The 17,455-nt window shown below is 48.2% G+C and overlaps 1 non-coding gene and 1 pseudogene across 1 annotated transcript; both read left to right on the top strand.

Annotated features, from left to right (window-relative positions):
- Nucleotides 1–5,277: 5,277 nt before the first annotated feature.
- Nucleotides 5,278–5,381, top strand: LOC129537366 (U6 spliceosomal RNA). The gene has a single exon (XR_008682018.1). It is a non-coding gene; the product is annotated as a U6 spliceosomal RNA (small nuclear RNA).
- An 8,130-nt stretch (nucleotides 5,382–13,511) lies between these two features.
- On the top strand, nucleotides 13,512–13,721 carry LOC148777663 (serine palmitoyltransferase small subunit A pseudogene; annotated as a pseudogene).
- The last annotated feature ends 3,734 nt before the right edge of the window (nucleotides 13,722–17,455 follow it).

The raw sequence follows: 17,455 nt of genomic DNA, 5'->3' as shown, positions 1-17,455 counted from the left end.
GGGCTGGCCCCGCTGCCCAACCCGAGTAGGTGTGGAGCTGGGCTGGCAAAGGCCTCAGGGCGAAGGCAGGGCCCCTGGGCTGCCCGGAGCTCCCTGTCCTTAAAAGGTGTGCTTCAGGGCGAGGTGAGCTGGAGCAGCTGCCTCCCAGGTTGGCATCTCTGCCCGTGAGGCTGTTTGTGGCGTGAGTCACTGGCTATGCACACAAGATCCTCAGGGTGATCCCGTTTGACTAATTCCAGGGCGCTGATCTCACCGGGACGCTGCTGGCTCTGCATCTCCAGCCCTGCTGTTGTTGCCCTGTGGGTGCCTCGGGCTCCTGGGCCCATGAAAGAGGGTTTATGAGCATGCAGCTGCAGGGCCTGGCAGCCACAGGGAACCCCCAACCCCTCTGAAGCACAGACACCTGCAAAACCCTCTCAGCCCTGAGACGTCCTGGGATGCGACTTCTGTACCTCTTCTCCTAATACCAAGTTTACCCAGTTGATCTGGAGGCGGAGATGGAAGCTTGAGTTTGTAGAGTTTATGTTCTCTGCTGTGACCCCACCACTCCCCTGCTGGGCAGTTCTTCCCATTACACAGATGAGGAGACAGAGTGCCAAGTGATATCAGTGGAAAGGCCAAAACCCTGTTTCCAATAGGATTGCTAAGCACCAAAGAGCCTTAGCAGGTCTTAGAAGCACTTGGATGGATGAAGGGTGGTCACTATTGTGGGTGCCTTCTAATCATGGCGGGGAAAGTTACCACAGCCTCAAGAAGCTTGCACTTGTTGTTTTTGTTTGTTAATTATTTATTTGACTTCAGTTGTGGCACATGGGATCTTTACTTGTGGCATGTGGGCTCTAGTTCCCTTCAGTTCAGTTCAGTTCAGTCGCTCAGTCGTGTCCGACTCTTTGCGACCCTATGAATCACAGCATGCCAGGCCTCCCTGTCCATCACCAACTCCTGGAGTTCACTCAAACTCATGTCCACAGAGTCGGTGATGCCATCCAGCCATCTCATCCTCTGTCGTCCCCTTCTCCTCCCACCCCAACCTTTCCCAGCATCAGACTCTTTTCCAGTGAGGCAACTCGTCGCATGAGGTGGCCAAAGTATTGCAGTTTCAGCTTTAGCATCAGTCCTTCCAATGAACACCCAGGATTGATCTCCTTTAGAATGAACTGGTTGGATCTCCTTGCAGTACAAGGGACTCTCAAGAGTCTTCTCCAACACCACAGTTCAAAAGCATCAATTCTTTGGCGATCAGCTTTCTTCACAGTCCAACTCTCACATCCATACATGACCACGGGAAAAACCATAGCCTTGACTAGACGGACCTTGGTTGGCAAAATAATGTCTCTGCTTTTTAATATACTATCAAGGTTGGTCATAACTTTCCTTTCAAGGAGTAAGCGTCTTTTAATTTCATGGCTGCAATCAGCATCTGCAGTGATCTTGGAGCCCAAAAAAATAAAGTCTGACACTGTTTCCACAGTTTTTCCATCTATTTCCCATGAAGTGATGGGACCAGATGCCATGATCTTCGTTTTCTGAATGTTGAGCTTCAAGCCAACCTTTTCACTCTCCTCTTTCACTTTCATCAAGAGGCTTTTGAGTTCCTCTTCACTTTCTGCCATAAGGGTAGTGTCATCTGCATATCTGAGGTTATTGATATTTCTCCCAGCAATCTTGATTCCAGCTTGTGCTTCTTCCAGCCCAGCGTTCCTCATGATGTACTCTGCATATAAGTTAAATAAGCAAGGTGACAATATACAGCCTTGACGTACTCCTTTTCCTATTTGGAACCAGTCTGTTGTTCCATGTCCAGTTCTGACTGTTGCTTCCTGACCTGCATACAGGTTTCTCAAGAGGCAGGTCAGGTGGTCTGGTATTCCCATCTCTTTCAGAATTTTCCACAGTTTATTGTGATCCACAGAGTCAAAGGCTTTGGCATAGTCAATGAAGCAGAAATAGATGTTTTTCTGGAACTTTCTTGCTTTCTCCATGATCCAGCAGACCCTTACCAGGGATCAAACCTGAGGCCTCCTTCACTGGGCACGCAGAGTTTTAGCCACTGGACTACCAGGGAAGACCCAATTTGTTGTTGTTTAGTCACTAAATCGTACCCAACTCTTTGCAACCCGTGGACTGTAACCCCAGGCTCCTCTGTCCATGGGATTCTCTAGGTAAGCATACTGGAGTGGGTTGCCATTTCCTCCTCCAGGGCATCCTCCTGACCCAGGAATCAAACCCACTTCTCCTGCATTGGCAAGCAGATTATTTATTCTTGTCTTAAGCAATAATCTTTATTTTTACACAAAGCAGTACAAAATGAAGCAGTTCCTCAAAGGGTGACTTGGAGCTAGAAAATCCATCCTAAGCGTGAAAGTGTTAGTGTTAGTTGGTAAGTCGCATCCAACTCTTCGTGACCCCATGGACTGTAGCCTGCCAGGCTCCTCTGTCTATAGGATTTCCCAGGCAAGAATACTGGAGTAGGTTACCATTTCCTTCTCCAGGCAGGTGGATCCTTTACCACTGGTCCAGCTGGAAAGTGTTTATGCTTTAAGACAACAGAGCAAGGGACGGTGGGTCACCCTGAATAAATGTCAGAGTGTGAGGAATCCTGGAGTATCATCCAGACCCTCAGAAGGGTGCAGAGAGGGGGAAGGCTTGCCCAGGTCACAGAGTGTTTGTGATGGTTGGGGCCTGAAGCCGAGTGCCTTGACTTTGCTGCTTCTAAGTCACTTCAGTCGTGTCCGACTCTGTGTGACCCCATAGACGGAAGCCCACCAGGCTCCCCCGTCCCTGGGATTCTCCAGGCAAGAACACTGGAGTGCCTTGACTTTAGCCAACCCTAAAATGGAAATAAATGACGGCCTTTTCTTCACTGGGCTCCAGGAGCAGGGAGCAAGCAGGCCTGAGAAGGGCAGTCTGCGGGGTCAGGACCTGTTGGTCAAGGGGATATTGTTGGGGCTGTGCCTGTGCCCAGCCCAGCACACCCGGCCTAGGGGGAAGGGCCCACGGCAGCTCAGCCCCTAACCCAGCTGCCTGGGTAGGGCTTCTCCGGTAAGTGAAGGTAATTTGGCCAGGCTACCGGAAATCCTAATGTGCAAGCCATGGGTTGGAAGGGTCCAGAGAACAATGTCAGCAGAGGGCAGGATGCTGTGAACGAGCCGGGCTTCCAGGCACGCTGTCGCAGTTCCTCTCCGCTGCCTGGAACACCGGGTGCAGGCGTGACCCCAAACCCCAGTCCCCAGCCTGGCTTACATGGCTCTGCCAGAAATCTGAGAGCCTTCCCTCTCCAGCTTTTTGGAAGCTGGGTGCCACCACCGGCAACCGCACAATGGTGTAAGTTGGGAAGAAAGAATCAGATCTGGGTTCGGTCCGGAATTCATCATCCACTAGTGGAGCAGCCTTGCGCACATGGCCTCACCAGCCTCAGGCTCAGTTGTCACAGCAGCAAAACAGGGACAATGGTGGCTAGCCCTCCCTGAAGGCTGGATGTCACATGTGTCATCTCACTGAGCCCTCACAGTGAGGTAGGGACTATCATTATTGCCATTTCACAGGTGAGGAAACAGGCCCAGGGAGTTTAGTAACTCTGCATGAACGGATGTTGGAGCTCAGATCTGAACTCACATATGCTTGATCCCAAAGTCTCTGGGTTCTTACCCATTAGCTATACCGCTTTCACTTGGGGGAAAGTTTTCCACCATCTGAGCCTCGATTGCACCATCTTCAAACTGGGGCTAAAAATAATCACCACGGAATGAGGATTAAACATGCTGGACCCACTTGCGGGTGCTCAAGATGTGTCCTTTGCTTTGCTTTTCCCCCTCCCCCAGCTTCCCCCAACTCTAAGCTACATGTTAAACAGGAAACACCAGGCTTCCCGAGATAGAAATAAGGACCCCAGCACCTCACCATGGGAGGAGCCTGTTACTGTGCCAGGCAGTGGGCCTTACCTTTGGCTCTATGTCCTGGCTCTGACCCCCACCATCACCCCCCTCCTGGTGGTGACCTCACCCTTGGAGAATGCCCACTGGAATTCACCCTGAGTCTGGTCCCCTAGTCTCCATGCCTCCAAGCCACTTCTGACCCAGCCGCTCGCTCAGCCTCTAAGCCAGCCATCCACACAGCCACCAATGGGTGTGAGCCAGGATGCCGTCGCTACACAGCTGCTAGCTGGGCCCCCACCTTCGGCCGGCTTCCTGGCTGACCACAGGCATGTAGCTGTCTGTCTCTGGCTGGCTGTCTGCCTCAAGCACCAGCAGGCAGGCAATTTGGCATGGATCCCTTTGTGTCCCACGGAGCCAGGTGCACCACCCACATCTAACCCTCACAACACCCACCTGAGGTAGCAACCACTGTTCCCATATCACACACGAGGAAACTGAGGCCCAAAGAGATGGTGTGATGTGCCCAGGAACGAGGGAATGAAATGAGAGTGTGGGGGGCCAGACCCCAACCCCTCGGCCTCCCCCTTGGCCACTCTCCAATCCCCAGGGGAGTCACAGCATCCCTGTTCTCATGCCAAGAGTGGGGATTGGGGGCCTCTCTCCTTCATCTGCCTTCACCACCCTGGCCCCAGGCAGGAGGCAGAGGAGTCCTTTGCTTAGGAACTACTCCTAAAGCTGCAGTATTCTCTCTAGTCCCAACACAGTGGCTTCACCTCCTAACCTCAGCCAGCTGGTGTATCTGGATGCCTCTCTGGGCTGCCTGATGCTAGGAATTAGGAGTCAAAGCAGAGGAGGACAGAGCCCTGGCCCTCAAGAATCCCACAGCAAGCACATGGATACAATGTAAAGCATAAATGCCAGAATAGCAACAAGTAACAAATACCATCATAATGATAAAGCACAGAAAAAGTGGAAGCCCTGATAAGGAGCAAGTCTGCAGGGCTGGGTAATACATGGAGGGGTTTTGTTTGGGAGAATCGGGTAAGAGTCAGAGGCAGGTACTGGGAAGAGTATTTAAGGTGGAGGGAACAGCAAGTGCAAAGGCACAGAGATGGAAAAACAACATGAATTATCTGTCCCAGGAGGAAGGCGGGGATGCCAGAGGCTGAGTGGGGCACCACCTAGGGGGATGGAGCCTGGCTTTGAACAGGGCCTTGGAGTCAGGAAGACCTGGCTCCCGTGAAAGCCATCCCCCTCACTAGTCAATCCTCATTTTTCCTCATCTCTGAAATGGGAAGATAGTACATAACTTCCTTATGGTTGAGAGATTGCCACGAGACAATATATGTAATGCCGGAGCATAGTGCCGTTCCACGGTGAGCATCGTGTTAAAGTGCGTAGCGTGCTCCCTTCAGCAGCACATACACTAAAATTGGAATGATACAGAGATTAGCATAGCCCCTGTGCAAGTTAGACATGCACATTTGTAAAGTGTTCCACATTTTGGAAAGAAAAATGTTTCTAGGGCTTCCCTGGTGATGCAGTGATTAAGAATATTCCTGCCTGAGGAGAGGGGAGGGGAGGGTGAGATGTATGGAAAGAATAACATGGAAACTTACATAACCATATGTGAAATAATTTGCTGTATGGCTCAGGAAACCCAAACAGGGGCTCTGTGTCAACCTGGAGGGGTGGAATGGGGAGGGAGATAGGAGGGAGGTTCAAAAGGGAGGGGATATATGTATACCTATGGCTGATTCATGTTGTGGTTTGATAAAAAAAACAAAATTCTGTAAAGCAATTAAATGAATTAATTTTTTTAAAAAAAGAAAAGAATATTCCTGCCAATGCAGGGGACATAGGCTTGATCCCTGGTGCACGAAGAACCCACGTGCCTGGGGGTAGCCAGGCCTATGTGCCACAGCTGCTGAAGCTGCGTGCCTGCTTCTTGCTCTGGGAGAGAAGCCACCACAATGAGCCACAGAGAAGAGAAGCCCGCAGCTGCCACAACTAGAGAAAGCCCGTGCCTAGCAACACAGACCTAGTGCAGCCAAAGTGAAAAATACTCGTGCTGTTGAGTAAGCTCGATCCCTCAAACCAGGGATGGAGACCACAGCCCTTGCATTGCACTGGACCACCAGGGAAGTCTCCCAATTTTTATTTTCATACAAGGTTACCAGTCACATTGGGTCATTTAAATGATCATTCTTAAGTGATTAAATTGGATCATTTAAATGATCATCAAAAATGATCAAATAAAGTTCATTTTAACTTAATTACCCCTGTCATCTCTTTTTCGGAGAAGGCAATGGCACCCCACTCCGGTACTCTTGCCTGGAAAATCCCATGGACGGAGGAGCTGGTAGGCTGCAGTCCATGGGGTCGCTAAGAGTCGGACACGACTGAGTGACTTCACTTTCGCTTTTCACTTTCATGCATTGGAGAAGGAAATGGCAACCCACTCCCGTGTTCTTGCCTGGAGAATCCCAGGGACGGGGGAGCCTGGTGGGCTGCCGTCTATCGGGTCACACAGAGTCGGACATGATTGAAGTGACTTAGCAGCAGCAGCAGCACCTCTTTTTGCCTTTTGGCCACCTGGAGTGAAGAGCAGACTCATTGGAAAAGACCCTGATGCTAGGAAAGATTGAGAGCAGGAGGAGAAGGGGACAACAGAGAATGAGATGGTTGTGTTAGGTAGTTAGAATAGGAAACAGGAGTCCAGAATGGCGGTGGCTAAAAGATAATGAAGGGAAAAGCCCCCAAAAGTAGAACCAAGAAAGGTCTGAGGCCCGGAGTGAGGACCTCAGGTAGAACAAACAACACTCCTGACTAGCCCAATTTACATAGGGCAGGCCCAGGGGGGAGGCAAGACATATAAAAAGAGGAGCCAAAGGGCCGGGGTCTCTCTCTCTTTCCTCCCCCACCCTGCATGCTGGGGTGCTCCCCCGCTCTCTTCTCTTTCTGTCTTTGGGTTGGCATGCCCTCACGCCTCGAGGATGGATTTTCCTGCTCCTTTCTAAATAAAATAGAGCTGTAACATGGAGCTATAACACTGATTTGTCTAAGAGCTATAACACGATCTGTCCAAGACCCAAGAGCTCTGACGCGCCGAGGGCTTTAATGTCCGTCACTCCAAATGTGATGAGACAGCACCGAGGAGCACACACTCGTCTGACAGTTGGATGGCATCACTGACTCGATGGACATGAGTCTGAGCAAGCTCCAGGAGTTGGTGATGGACAGGGAAGCCTGGCGTGCTGCAGACCATGGGGTCACAAAGAATCAAGCATGACTGAGCAAATGAACTACAATCTCTGTGAAGGTCACATCTCCAAATACAGTGATTTTTTTTTCTATGCTACATTTTTTACCACATTCTGGGGTGCTGGGGGATTAGGGCTTCCACAGATGACTTTGAGGAGACACAGATTAGGCCATAACAGCCTGTTATGGGGTATAACAGTAGTGGCTAACACAGGGATTCCAGGCACTGCTTGTTTGGACACTCTTTGTGTATTAACTCCTTCAATACACACATAACCCTAGCAGGTAGGTCCTATTGTGATGTCTAGTTTATGGATGAGAAAACCGAAGCTCAGAGCAGTTTAGTGACAGCCTCAGGTCACACAGCTGGGAAGGGGCAGAGACAGGATATGAACCAGACAATCTGACCCCCCAGGGTCCCGCTCTCCTCCCTTTCAGCCTTCCCACCACCCCACAGCAGTGGCTTTCTGCATCCCCACGACCATCCTTCAGGAAATCCCGGACTGGGGATCGTTGCTCAGCTAGGATCACACGTTTAACTTTTCCCTCACCGTCCAACATTTAGGTACTTTTTAGTTAACTTTTTTTATCCATTATTACAAGGCCGGAATGAACAAGTTCAGACACAGAGCTTATTTCTTCTTTAGGATTTTATAGATGTGGGACTCCCAGGTCAAAGGGAGTATTTTATGATGATTGAGAGCCTCAGAGAAGTGTTCCTGGGCCTGAAACCTGAGCTGGAGCCAAGCACCTGCACCACCCATCTACTTTGGGGGAGGTGAGACTGAGATGCAGGAATGCCATCAGACCTGCCCCACCTCAGCCACCATTTAGTCCCTGCCACTTTTGCCTTAGAAAGTTCCAGGCCCCACAAATTTTGGCATTTCTGACACTTCCCAAGTCCAAAGTAACAAAGTTGTTTGTTCTGTTTGTTTTTTTGGCTGAGCCGTGCTGCATATGAGATCTTAGGGATCGAACCCTTGCCCACTGCTTTGGGATTGCAGAGTCTTAACCATTTTTATAAAGATCTGCCGATGGTCATGGGTCTGGAATGGGACCTGGGATGTGCATTTTTAAAGCTATCGTAATTCAGATGCAGAGGATCCTGGTCTAGGCTTTGAGAAAACACAGTTCTGAGGATCAAAGCCCTCTTTAAGCCACTCCTAGCTCCTAGCTAGGCTCCTAGCTGCTCCTAGCTCAGCCCTTCCTTGAACTGCCTTCCATGGGGTCAAGAACAGACGTGAACTCTGCCAAGATGAATGAGCAAAGGAATGACTGGAGCATGTAACCTACCAGGGGGTTGTTCCACGCCTCGCCTCATGCCTGGTCTTGTCCTCATCCTTATCCCACCTCCCAGACCTCATGACACCTTATGGCTCAGCTGGTAAAGAATCTGCCTGCAATGCAGAAGACCTGGGTTTGATCCCTGGAGAAGGAAGGCTATCCACTCTAGTACTGAATAAGGTACCCATTCTAGTATTCCCTTGTGGCTCAGCTGGTAAAGAATCTGCCTGCAGTGTGGGAGACCTGGGTTCGATCCCTGGATTGGGAAGATCCCCTGGAGAAGGGAAAGGCTACCCACTCCAATATTCTGGCCTGTAGAATTCCATGGACTGTGTAGTCCATGGGTTTGCAAAAAATCAGATATAACTAAGCAACTTTCACTTTCAGGGGTAAAGAACCCACCTGCCAATGCAGGATACGTGAGACATGCTGGTTTGATCACTGGGTCAGGAAAATCTCCTGGAGAAGGGCATGGCAACCCACTCCAGTATTCTTGCTTGGAGAATTCCATGGACAGAAGAGCCTGGTGGGCTATAGTCCATAGGGTTGCATGAGTCAGACATGACTGAAGTGACTTATCATGCATGCATGCTCTCTCCTCACATGGGGGCTTGCCTGAACCCCAACACCTCTGCCACTTCCCCTATGTCTTTGGGCATCTCTCTGTGTCCCTGGGCCACCAAGTACCCCCCCTTTTGAGGTGGATGTATTAGGTACTCCCGTGTTATTTCCTGCATTAATCATTTCCATCTCACAGGGAACCTAAAACCTATTGGTGTTGTTTTGGGGGTAGGGGGACAAAGAGCTCCTTTATGTCAGCAGGGAGAATTCAGCAAGAACAAAGTGGTAGACAAGCATGCTAAGTCACTTCAGTCGTGTCTGACGCTGCATCCCTGTGGACTGTAGCCTGCCAGGCTTCTCTGTCCATGGAATTCTCTAGGCAAGAATACTGGAGTAGGTTGCCATTTCCTCCTCCAGGGAATCTTCCCTACTCAAGGATCAAACCCACGTCTCTTATGTCTCCTGCCTTGGCAGGAGGGTTCTTTAAAAGTGGTAAATAAGAAATTATTTTATTAGAATAGGATGCTTGTGAGATTTACAAGTAGGCAGAGAGAAATGCCACACCCAGAGAACTTAGTGGGCTACAGTTATATAACCAAAGAAAAAGTGGGGAGGGGGAGAAAATCTTCTTTGTCTTTTTTGAGTAGACATCACATTTCCATCATCAGTTCCTCCTCCAGACTGAGCAGGGGAGGTTTTTTTGGTCCCTGCGTGATCAAGCTACCTCCATAAATTGTTTTTTATGCATGTAGAGTGCATGTCCTAGAATCATTAACTTACTGAGCTCACTGGGCAGGATGTGGGTCTCATGCCACCATTGTTTTATTGTTCTGGGGCATGTCCCATGCTTCTGTTGTCTGGTTTTGTTGTTAAGCAAGCCTGCTTGATTTTGTGGTTAAGCAAACCTGCTTTCTTGAGTAATCATTAACTTACAGGGGTCTGTCATATTTTTTCTGTTTACAATTCCCTAGTGGGATTAACTATTTAATCACCCGCTTTGTCCTTTCATTCTGTCCCTATCAAACCTGTGATGCTGAAATAAAGGGAGGAAGCTACCAAGGCTGGGCCAGGAGAGGGAGATGGAAACCAGAGAGGGTGTGGGCCTTGTCTGGGGTCAACCAGCAAGAGAAGAGAGTCCTGAGCTGGCTCTGGGTTCTCACTGTCAGGTTTTGTTTTTTTTTAAGTTTTATTTACTTATCTGACTGCGCTGGGTTCTTAGTTGCAGCATGTGGGATCTTAGTTCTCCAAGCAGGGATCCAACTCAAGTCCCTGCATTGGAAGGACAGAGTCTTAACCAATGGGCCACCAGGGAAATCCCCCCACCCACCCACACTGCCTGTTTTGAGGCTGCTCTTGACTGAGGTTGATGGGGAGAGAGTATTTCTGTTAGAGGGAGGGGAGCAGGAACTAGTGCCCCTGAGGGTGCCTTCTCCATGTCCAGTCCCCCCGCTCCAAAAGGCCTTGCCTTCCATGCCCACATTTGCTTGAATTGCTGAGTACTACATGGCTGCGGGATGGAGGAGGCCTTCACGGTGGCTGCAAGTGAGGGACTGAGCCTAGCGGGCCTGGTTGGTGTTCGTTCAGGCCTTAGCCCTGACCACCCAGCCACAGCCAGGCCAACATCAGGGCTGCAGCTCTCAGGCCCACAAGAGTGGGTGTCTCCTCAGCGAGGGGGAAGCACACAGGCTGTGTGGGGCCAGTCCAGGCCCTCCCTGTCCTGGCGCTGGCCCCAGGGCCTCTGGGGAACCAGCAGAGAACAGCTCCCCAGGACAGTGGCCCCAGAGGATGAGGCCAGCAGGGGCTGGGGTGGCCTGGGAAGATGAGCCTGTCTGCACGTGAGGCCGGGGCCGTGCCCTCACTGTGTTCGGGAGGGCTTGGCCTCTGATGCCTCCCCTCTGGAGGCTGCATTTCCCAGAACCTCGCTGGCCCTGAGTCATTGGCCTCAGGGCAGGAAGGCCCTCAGAGAGACCAGCTCTCACTCCCTGGTTAATGGAGGAAACCAGGCCCAGTGAGAGGGAGGGGGAGGGGAGGAAGACGGGGTGGGAGCCGAAGAGCAGCTGGAGAGGGGCCAGGCCAGGAGGTGGCTATTCAGAGACTCTTTTCCAGCTGGCCAGCCACCAGACCGATGCCACATGTCCATGCGTCCATCTCCCCCAGCAGCCTGAGAGCACAGAGGGCGGGGCTGGCTGCCTTGTCCAGTCCCCAGAGTGGCCACGAGTCTGTCAAAGTAAGTTGAAAGCACATACAAGTCTGTACATGCCCCAGCATTGTGCTGTGAGTCTGATTTTGGGGTAAGAAAGAGTAAGAGGCCTACCCAGGTGGCTCAGTGGTAAAGACGCCACCTGCCAACGCAGGAGACACAGGTTTGATCCCTGATCCAGGTGGATCCCACATGCCACAGAGCAACTAAACCGGTGTGCCACAACTACTGAGACTGCCCTTTAGAGCCTGGGAGCGGCAACTACCGAAGCCTGTGGTTCCTAGAGCCCGTGCTCCACACGAGAAAAACCACCGTGATGAGAAGCCACACACTGCAACTGGAGAGTAGCCCCGTCTCAAAACTGGAGAAAAGCCCGTGCATGAATGAAGACCCAGCACAGCCAAAAATAAATAGCATTATTTAAAAGAAAGGAAGCGTAAGAGGGAGAATGATTTTTTTTTTTTTTTTACCTGCCCAGACCCTCTGGACAGGAGGGCACTGTCTCCTCTTCAGGAAACTCACTAAAAAACTTGGGGACAATGTGGAGGGCAGAGGTGGGGGTCCTCAGAGACTAGGGTTTGGAACTTGATCTGGGGTGGCCAACCATTCTAGTTTGCCTGAGACTTAAGGGTGTCCCTGGGACACAGGATTTGAGTACTAAAAGGGGAGAAGTCTTAACTCTGCCACTCACAGTGTTATTTCACCTCTGAATGCCTCAGAGGTTCACCTGGACCATGGGATCAATAGCTATCCTACGCCCCTCCTGGGGTGCCCTGAATCTTAGCGTAGGGGTTGTGGAGGGAAAGTCAGAAGATACTATCTCCCAGCAACTGCTGCTGCTGCTGCTGCTAAGTCACTTCAGTCATGTCCGACTCTGTGTGACCCCATAGACGGAAGCCCACCAGGCTCCCCCGTCCCTGGGATTCTCCAGGCAAGAACACTGGAGTGGGTTGCCATTTCCTTCTCAAATGTGTGAAAGTGAAAAATGAAAGTGAAGTCGCTCAGTCGTGTCCGACCCTTAGCGACCCCACGGACTGCAGCCTACCAGGCTCCTCCATCCATGGGATTTTCTAGGCAACAGTACTGGAGTGGCTTGCCATTGCCTTCTCCGCTCCCAGCAACTACATGCATGCAAAGTCACTTCAGGTGTGTCCGACTCTTTGCAACCTGTGGGCTCTAGCCTGTCAGGTTCCTCTGTCCATGGGATTCTCCAGGCAAGAATACTGGAGTGGGTTGCATGCCCTCCTTCAGAGGATCCTTCTGACCCAGGGATGGAACCTGCATCTCTTATGTCTCCTGCATTGCAGGCCTTACCACTAGCATCACCTGGGAAGCACTCTCCCAGCATATGTGAAGTCTGTTTTCTCATTGTGAGTGGTGGCCATTCTGGTAAGGGACCACCTCCTCCCCTCCCGCCACTGCCTGAAATTCACTCACTCACCACCAAGTACAAAAAATCAGCAGCTACTCTCTGCCAGGCACAGGGTACCCATGGGCAGAGAAGGAAAAGCCCAGCCCTCAGGGAACTCAGAATGCATGTATGGGTATTTAGAACACAGTCAGGTGAATCTGGTTCAACACTGTTTTGAGCATGGTATGGACATTAACTCACACACAATAACATAGTTCAGTTCAGTTCAGTTCAGTCGTTCAGTCATGTCCGACTCTCCGCGACCCCATGAATCACAGCACGCCAGGCCTCCCTGTCCATCACCAACTCCCAGAGTTTACTCAAACTCATGTCCACAGAGTTGGTGATGCCATCCAGCCATCTCATTCTCTGTCATCCCCTTCTCCTCCCACCCCCAACCTTTCCCAACATCAGACTTTTTTCCAGTGAGTCAACTCGTCGCATGAGGTGGCCAAAGTATTGCAGTGGTAAATATTATTTTATCTGCATTTTGCAGATGAAGAAATTGCAGCTTAGAAAGATTAAGTAATCAGCAGAGAAATCACAAGAAGACACTGAGAGGTACCTTTTTGCAGGATGAGCATCTGTCTGAGTGTGTACGAGCGAAGGGCTTTCTAAGAAGGAAGCATGGGGCACAGTTGATGCCTCGAGGGAACAGCCCTGTGTGCTAAGCTTGAGAGGGTTAACACTGTAGGGATGAAATATTTTTCATTTCTTTCTTTCTAGTTTCTTTGACTGGTATACTGACAAAAGATGGCTTAACAGGAGAAAAACAAAATTTAATAATATATATACCTTCTGTCCCACGAAACTGAGTAACTCTCAGAAATGGTTGAAAGCATCACCTTAATCAACTTCAGCTCAGGCAAAAGAAGATTTTGGGGGAGAGGCTAGCCGGACAGACTGATATTTGTCTGCAATGCCAGAGGCACAGGCCTGGAAGCAAATGTCCTAGTTCTACTACCAGTAGCTGCTGGTCACAGCTCTCTGCATGCTGGAGCCCTGGGAGGGTACTGTGTTCAATGCCAAGCTGGTTCGCATCGTGGGGATGGCACTGCACACAGGATATGTCTTTATGCCTCAGCAAATCACGGTGATGCTGCACTGCTTAAAAACTGTTCAGTGACCAGGGTATGACCAAAATCAAGAGGTTCCTTAGGGAAGAGTCACCATCTGAAGTTGGAATGAGACTTCATCAGATGTCATAAGAAACTCTACTAGACATCAACATAACTAATCCTATGAATATAAAGACCAAAATTCATGAGTAGGACAAGAAAACAATTCTTACTTATGTGTTGTGCCTTTTATTTTTAAAGGAAGCTCTTGTAACTTTTGTCTATTTTAATATTGTATTCATTTGTACTTTGATATCAGTATTTTCTTAACCTTTGTGACTGTTTCAGTATGACTCAGTGAAAGCTTTTCTTAGTGTAAGTTTGAGTACATTTTAATTGCCTTCTATTTCTAATACCAAAGTCATTAGTTGGGCTTCACTGTTCTTGCTATGATGTGGCATATACATCTGCTTGGAGATATTTCTACTCTTGACCAAATTTTTGTAAGAAAAAATTCAAGATTTGTGGTAGGGGGCTGAGGAGGGAGAATATTTAATTGAGAACTATTTACAAAACATTTTTCTGTAAGTTTGAACTCAGGAATACAGTTTTAGCTATCTGCACTCCACTTCACCATTTGCTTTAAAACTATTAAAGTGTTTCTTAAGAATGAAAAAAGAATGATCTTGCTAAAGTTAAAATAAGGAACATTTCATCTTTTAAATATTTAATTCTTTGTGGACTCACTTCCAAAAAATTTTGGTGATGGTTCTTACAATAAATGGCCATTAAGTAGCATTATTAGAAAATGCTTACATACTGTAGTTTTTATTTTTTTTTATTTTTATTTATTTATTTATTTTTACATACTGTAGTTTTTAATAGAAGGTAAATCAGTTTCATCTCAGGGCCATTAGTAGCAATGTACTTCCTTAAATATAGTTTCATGATTATAATGGGTGCTACAAATGACCTGGTCTTAATGAGGCAGATCATCACAATGGTGTGATCACTCACCTAGAGCCCGACATCCTGGAATGTGAAGTCAAGCGGGCCATAGGAAGCATTACTATGAACAAAACTGGTGGAGATGATGGAATTCCAGATGAGCTATTTCAAATCCCAAAAGATGATGCTGTGAAAGTGCTGCACTCAATATGTCAGTAAACTGAAAAACTCAATAGTAGCCATAGGACAGGAAAAGATCAGTTTTCATTCTAATCCCAAAGAAAGGCAATGCCAAAGAAGGCTCAAACTACCATACAATTGTGCTCATTTCACATGCTAGCAAAGTTATGCTCAAAATTCTTCAAGATATGCTCAAAATTCTTCAAGTTAGGCTTCAGAAGTATGTGAACCGAGAACTTCCAGGTGTATAAGCTGGATTCAGAAAAGGCGGAGGAACCAGAGATTAAATTGTCCACATTCTTCTGATCATATCAAAAGCAAGGAAATTCCAGAAAAAAGTAACTTTTGTTTCATTGACTATGTTAAAGCCTTTGACTGTGTGGATCACAACAAACTGTGGAAAATTCTTAAAAAAATGGAAATACCAGAACAACTTATCTTTCTCCTGAGAAACATGTACACAGGTCAAGAAGCAACAATTAGAGTTGGACATGGAACAATGGACTAGTTCAAAATTCGGAAAAGAGTACATCAAGGTTGTATATTGTCACCCTGCTTATTTAACTTATATGCAGAGTACATCATAAGAAATGCCAGGTTGGATAAATCACAAGCTGGAATCAAGATTGCCAGAAGAAATATGAACAACCTCAGATATGCAGATGATACCACTCTAATGGCAGAAAGTGAAGAGGAACTAAAAGTTTCTTGATGAGGGTTAAAGAGGAGAGTTAAAAAGCTGGCTTAAAAGTCAACATTAAAAAAACTAAGATCATGGCATCCGGTCCCATCACTTCATGGCAAACAGAAGAGGAAAAAGTGGAAGCAGTGAGAGATGTTATTTTCTTGGGCTCCAAAATCACTGCAGACAGTGACTGCAACCATGAAATGAAAGGATGCTTGCTCCTTGGAAGGAAAGCTATGACAAAGACCTAGACAGCATATTTTAAAAAATAGAGACATCATTTTGCTGACAAAGGTGTCTATAGTTAATATGGTTTTTCCAGTAATCATGTATGGATGTGAGAGTTGGACCATAGAGAAAGCTGAGCACCAAAAATTGATGCTTTTGAATTGTGGTGCTAGAGAAGACTCTCGAGGGTTCCTTGGACTACAAGGAGATCAAACCTGTCAATCCTAAAGGAAATCAACCCTGGATACTCATTGCAAAGACTGATGCTGAAGCTGAAGCTCCAGGGCTTTGGCCACCTGACAGGAAGAACAAACTCATTGGGAAAGACTGATGACGGCAAAGATTGAGGGTAAAAAAAGAAGGGGGCAGCAAAGGATGAGATGATTAGATAGCATCACCGGCTCAAAGGACGAGAACTTGAGCAAACTCAGGGAGATAGTGAAGGACAGGAAAGCCTGGCGTGCTCCAGTTCATGGGATTTCAAAGGGTCAGACACGACTGAGTGACTGAACAACAACTTCCTTAAATTTAGTTCTGTGATGGTAATGAGTGCTGCAACTGCGATTGTATATTGCAATATGATGAGGTGAGTTGTTATAGACCCTAACAAAAAGAAAATGTAAACTTAGTTAAAATGTTCTCATCCTTTGTATTGTTTATTTTTTCAGATTTTTATTCCTTACATGTAAAATAGCTACCTATTTCTTTGGTGTAAACTCATTAAATTAAATAAAAAGGATGTTGGGACTGGAGAGTCAGTTATGACAGTTTACTAGGAAGAGCACAATAAAAGTGGGTGAGGCTGTTATGCATATTTAAGTCCTTACCTTCTCCTTGGATAAGTGTTTCTAGAAATTTTGAGCCAGCCATCCTACTTTCCCTGGTGGCTTCCCAGGTAGTGCAGTGGTAAAAAAAAATCCGCCTGCCGATGCAAGAGATGCAGGTTTGATCCCTGGGTTGGGAAGATCCTCTAGAGTAGGAAATGGCAAACTCCTCCAGTATTCTTACCTAGAAAATTTCACGGTCAGAGGAGCCCGGTGGGCTACAGCACATGCGGTGGCCAAGAGCGGGATACAGTTGAAGGACTGAGCACAGGCTCTCCCTGGTACGAACAGGGAGACACCCTTACAGAAAGAGATTTCCCTTACGAATGTAAATGTTTCTTACAAAAAGGCAACTTATACTCAGTTTTTAGAGCTTCTCTCATGTCTGCTGTTCTTATTCTTTTTTTAAAATAATCAGCTTAAAATAATCAGTAGACCAAAGAGGTGTATTTTGGGGTGGTATATTTTCCTGCCCTTCAAGGCAACCTGTGGGCACCTAGGCGGCTGTGAAGGGCAGTAAGGAGTGAAGGTCGCAGAAGACGCAATTCAACAGATTAGGGCAGAAAAAGGATGTGGACTGTGAGGAGAGCCTGGAGGGAGAAGGAGGCCAGGTGACCAGCCGACTGACTCCTGCCGGACACTTCCTCTCAGGTTTGGAGTCTCCTCCCACCAAGAAATGCCCAGTCAACCAAACACTTCTGACAGATCAATGGCTACTGTTTAGCCAGACCCTGGGCTGAGGTTACAGAGACTTCCTAAGTTAAGAAGGCACTACTTGGTTACAGCCCTGGCCAGCAAGGCGCACCAGCTGATTGTAAGGCCGGGTGAGTGAGTACCCCAAGATGCGGTCACTAAATGTACCCCAGTAAGCGCCTGCGACCGCGGTGACGTGAAGAAGCCCGCCCACAGTCACGAAGGGAGTCGGTCAAGTTTAGCC

Source organism: Moschus berezovskii, chromosome 6, assembly GCF_049115385.1.
Source record: "Moschus berezovskii isolate FMDL1 chromosome 6, NW_MosBer_1.0, whole genome shotgun sequence".
NCBI lineage: Eukaryota > Metazoa > Chordata > Mammalia > Artiodactyla > Moschidae > Moschus > Moschus berezovskii.
This window is presented reverse-complemented; position numbering and strand designations above follow the sequence as displayed.